This window comes from Schistocerca serialis, unplaced genomic scaffold, assembly GCF_023864345.2.
Source record: "Schistocerca serialis cubense isolate TAMUIC-IGC-003099 unplaced genomic scaffold, iqSchSeri2.2 HiC_scaffold_1187, whole genome shotgun sequence".
Lineage (NCBI taxonomy): Eukaryota > Metazoa > Arthropoda > Insecta > Orthoptera > Acrididae > Schistocerca > Schistocerca serialis.
This window is the reverse complement of record NW_026047389.1, coordinates 310,001-315,266: the sequence shown is the minus strand read 5'-3', so window position 1 is coordinate 315,266 and position 5,266 is coordinate 310,001. Positions and strand designations below refer to the sequence as shown.

At 54.2% G+C, this 5,266-nt stretch overlaps 1 non-coding gene across 1 annotated transcript; it reads right to left on the bottom strand.

Moving 5' to 3' along the window:
* Nucleotides 1-306: 306 nt before the first annotated feature.
* Nucleotides 307-2,217, bottom strand: LOC126434415 (small subunit ribosomal RNA). Its single transcript, XR_007579212.1, has one exon. It is a non-coding gene; the product is annotated as a small subunit ribosomal RNA (ribosomal RNA).
* Between the last annotated feature and the right edge of the window lie 3,049 nt (nt 2,218-5,266).

Here is a 5,266-nt window from a genome sequence, read left to right as displayed (position 1 = left end):
CGGGACGTAGGCGTGTGGCGGCCCCTGTTCAAGCGTTCTGTGTCCAACGGCCTCACGGCCGATGGGCGTCGTACGGCTCCACACCGGAGCGGACAGGCAGTCGGGCGAAAGTCATTCAAAACCGGCGCCAGGCGCCAGGTGCCGCAGGCCAGCCGCTCCAGCGCTTCAGCGCTCGTACCACACAACATTGGCGTTAGTTTTGAGAAGCACGCGTGGTTCCGCACGCGGCGCACGGCTTCTGCGAGCCGTACAGGTAGCGTGTTGCGCGACACGACACGCACATCGAAAGACATGCAGTCTAGTCGGTAATGATCCTTCCGCAGGTTCACCTACGGAAAACCTTGTTACGACTTTTACTTCCTCTAAATGATCAAGTTTGGTCATCTTTCCGGTAGCATCGGCAACGACAGAGTCAATGCCGCGTACCAGTCCGAAGACCTCACTAAATCATTCAATCGGTAGTAGCGACGGGCGGTGTGTACAAAGGGCAGGGACGTAATCAACGCGAGCTTATGACTCGCGCTTACTGGGAATTCCTCGTTCATGGGGAACAATTGCAAGCCCCAATCCCTAGCACGAAGGAGGTTCAGCGGGTTACCCCGACCTTTCGGCCTAGGAAGACACGCTGATTCCTTCAGTGTAGCGCGCGTGCGGCCCAGAACATCTAAGGGCATCACAGACCTGTTATTGCTCAATCTCGTGCGGCTAGAAGCCGCCTGTCCCTCTAAGAAGAAAAGTAATCGCTGACAGCACGAAGGATGTCACGCGACTAGTTAGCAGGCTAGAGTCTCGTTCGTTATCGGAATTAACCAGACAAATCGCTCCACCAACTAAGAACGGCCATGCACCACCACCCACCGAATCAAGAAAGAGCTATCAATCTGTCAATCCTTCCGGTGTCCGGGCCTGGTGAGGTTTCCCGTGTTGAGTCAAATTAAGCCGCAGGCTCCACTCCTGGTGGTGCCCTTCCGTCAATTCCTTTAAGTTTCAGCTTTGCAACCATACTTCCCCCGGAACCCAAAAGCTTTGGTTTCCCGGAGGCTGCCCGCCGAGTCATCGGAGGAACTGCGGCGGATCGCTGGCTGGCATCGTTTATGGTTAGAACTAGGGCGGTATCTGATCGCCTTCGAACCTCTAACTTTCGTTCTTGATTAATGAAAACATACTTGGCAAATGCTTTCGCTTCTGTTCGTCTTGCGACGATCCAAGAATTTCACCTCTAACGTCGCAATACGAATGCCCCCGCCTGTCCCTATTAATCATTACCTCGGGTTCCGAAAACCAACAAAATAGAACCGAGGTCCTATTCCATTATTCCATGCACACAGTATTCAGGCGGGCTTGCCTGCTTTAAGCACTCTAATTTGTTCAAAGTAAACGTGCCGGCCCACCGAGACACTCACTCAAGAGCACCCTGGTAGGATTGCAACGGGGTCCGCCTCGGGACGCACGAGCACGCACGAGGCGCGTCGCACGCCTTCAGCTCGCCCCACCGGCAGGACGTCCCACGATACATGCCAGTTAAACACCGACGGGCGGTGAACCAACAGCGTGGGACACAAATCCAACTACGAGCTTTTTAACCGCAACAACTTTAATATACGCTATTGGAGCTGGAATTACCGCGGCTGCTGGCACCAGACTTGCCCTCCAATAGATACTCGTTAAAGGATTTAAAGTGTACTCATTCCGATTACGGGGCCTCGGATGAGTCCCGTATCGTTATTTTTCGTCACTACCTCCCCGTGCCGGGAGTGGGTAATTTGCGCGCCTGCTGCCTTCCTTGGATGTGGTAGCCGTTTCTCAGGCTCCCTCTCCGGAATCGAACCCTGATTCCCCGTTACCCGTTACAACCATGGTAGGCGCAGAACCTACCATCGACAGTTGATAAGGCAGACATTTGAAAGATGCGTCGCCGGTACGAGGACCGTGCGATCAGCCCAAAGTTATTCAGAGTCACCAAGGCAAACGGACCGGACGAGCCGACCGATTGGTTTTGATCTAATAAAAGCGTCCCTTCCATCTCTGGTCGGGACTCTGTTTGCATGTATTAGCTCTAGAATTACCACAGTTATCCAAGTAACGTGGGTACGATCTAAGGAACCATAACTGATTTAATGAGCCATTCGCGGTTTCACCTTAATGCGGCTTGTACTGAGACATGCATGGCTTAATCTTTGAGACAAGCATATGACTACTGGCAGGATCAACCAGGGAGCTGCGTCAACTAGAGCTGAGCAGCCGGCCGCCCGGGAGTGTGTCCCGGGGGCCCGCGCGAACACGCAAGCGTCCGCTCAATTATTCTGCAAACAGGAGGAGGCTGAGCTCCCCTGCACCATACACCTCGAAACCCTCTCAGGTCCCGGCGGCGCGCAGCGCCGTCCTAAGTACTTGGTCGGGTTCGAGAGAGGCGCAATCGCCCGGGGTTTGGCGAGTAGACGCTTTAGGTGCGACCACCCGTGCTCCCAACTGAGCTTGCCGCTGCCGACAGAGGCCCGGGAGCGTGCTGTCGTGGCATTGCCGGCGGGAGACAACACGCGCCACCTACGGTGACCGGCAGCTCCAACGCCAGCGCCACAGAAGGACAAAAGCCCCACTTGGGTGCCGAAGCGAACTCTCCCAGCACAGCGCACGCGCCAACACGTCCGCACAGCTGCGATACAAACCACCTGCGAGAACCGCAGAGGCGACCGAGCAGCAGACGGCGTCGCGGCGCCGAGCGCCGGGCGGCGGCGCATCCTCAGCGCACACAGTCCTCAATCGGACCAGCACACTGCAGATGTCCACCGCGCTTCGCACCGGGCCCGCGAGGACCTACTTTGGCCGCACGGCGCCGCGTGCAGGGTGCGCCGGCGCGCAGCTGCGCCGCCTGCCGCCTCCGTCGGCCGGCGCGCCTGCCACTGGCCGCCCCCACCAGCCGGCTGTAGCGCGTGCGCCCACGCACCGCGCGGCCAGCACGCCGGGAGGCCCCCCCTCACCGGCCGGGGACGGTCCCACCCAGCCACCGCCGCGTATCGCTTCACACCCAGATGCCATTCACGTTCGTGGGCATGGTGGGTATCGCTGGAACAACCGGTTGGTAGCTCAACCGATCGTCGCCATCACTGATTCACCTCTAGCGAGAACAACCGCACCACAACGGTTTACCAGTTGTTCATTTGCGTAACGTCACCAGCAAACGTAGGCGTCCATCGCCATTTGCAAATTCAACGATTGTTGCATGCCTGTGTCAGGTGTCACGACACACTATGTCTGCCCACATACACGCAACAACATGTGCACGCTTCGCGAACACGTGGAAGGTGGCCCCCGTACGTATGCGATGTCCATTGCGCGAACGACTGTCAACCGGCCTCTGTCGCATGTCGCAGATGTGGAACGCAGTGCACCATGCTATCACGGTGTGTGAGAAGAGACGACTACGTCTGACAACACGCGCCACTACATCAACAGACGGCTCATGCTGATCGCCATCCAGGGCATACCACACTGCAATCCAGCTCTTATAGGGAGACGACACGTAGCTGAGTGCACAACATTTGGACCGCATGGTTCGCCGTTGTTGGCGCAGTCGTTGTACGGTCACATGTACCACGATGTATCATTCAGTACATGAGGACCAATGTGCAGTACAGTGTGTGATTTGGACGTACAACATCAGCGGACAGTTGACACAGGCCGTACCACAGCGTAGGCTAAGTGCTTCGCCATGCGAATGCCAATGAACAACTGCAAATGCCAATGAACAACTGCAAAGGGCATTGAGCATGTACGTCCTGCTGCCATCCACATTACAGTGTATAGCTGCAAGGTGTTTAACATGAAGCGATACACTGGGGACCGGGCAGTGCGAGTAGCAAACTATATTGCGGGGGTTGCAGTTAGGCAACACTACACTAATTTAACGCGTCGTATGACAATTACAGAGCAGGTTAAGGCCCAACGTGTGTTGGGTTAAGGCCCAACGTGTGTTGGGTTAAGGCCCAACGTGTGTTGGGTTAAGGCCCAACGTGTGTTGGGTTAAGGCCCAACGTGTGTTGGGTTAAGGCCCAACGTGTGTTGGGTTAAGGCCCAACGTGTGTTGGGTTAAGGCCCAACGTGTGTTGGGTTAAGGCCCAACGTGTGTTGGGTTAAGGCCCAACGTGTGTTGGGTTAAGGCCCAACGTGTGTTGGGTTAAGGCCCAACGTGTGTTGGGTTAAGGCCCAACGTGTGTTGGGTTAAGGCCCAACGTGTGTTGGGTTAAGGCCCAACGTGTGTTGGGTTAAGGCCCAACGTGTGTTGGGTTAAGGCCCAACGTGTGTTGGGTTAAGGCCCAACATAGGTTGGGTTAAGGCCCAACATAGGTTGGGTTAAGGCCCAACATAGGTTGGGTTAAGGCGCAACATAGGTTGGGTTAAGGCGCAACATAGGTTGGGTTAAGGCGCAACATAGGTTGGGTTAAGGCGCAACATAGGTTGGGTTAAGGCGCAACATAGGTTGGGTTAAGGCGCAACATAGGTTGGGTTAAGGCGCAACATAGGTTGGGTTAAGGCGCAACATAGGTTGGGTTAAGGCGCAACATAGGTTGGGTTAAGGCGCAACATAGGTTAGGTTAAGGCGCAACATAGGTTAGGTTAAGGCGCAACATAGGTTAGGTTAAGGCGCAACATAGGTTAGGTTAAGGCGCAACATAGGTTAGGTTAAGGCGCAACATAGGTTAGGTTAAGGCGCAACATAGGTTAGGTTAAGGCGCAACATAGGTTAGGTTAAGGCGCAACATAGGTTAGGTTAAGGCGCAACATAGGTTAGGTTAAGGCGCAACATAGGTTAGGTTAAGGCGCAACATAGGTTAGGTTAAGGCGCAACATAGGTTAGGTTAAGGCGCAACATAGGTTAGGTTAAGGCGCAACATAGGTTAGGTTAAGGCGCAACATAGGTTAGGTTAAGGCGCAACATAGGTTAGGTTAAGGCGCAACATAGGTTAGGTTAAGGCGCAACATAGGTTAGGTTGAGGCACAATATAGGTTAGGTTGAGGTACCGTATAGGTTAGGTTAAGGTACAGTATAGTTTAGGTTAAGGTACAGTATAGTTTAGGTTAAGGTACAGTATAGTTTAGGTTAAGGTACAGTATAGTTTAGGTTAAGGTACAGTATAGTTTAGGTTAAGGTACAGTATAGTTTAGGTTAAGGTACAGTATAGTTTAGGTTAAGGTACACATTGTTGTATGGAAAGGTGTAATGGGGGGGGGGGGGGGGGCGGCCGGTCGGTTTGTTGATTGTGATTAT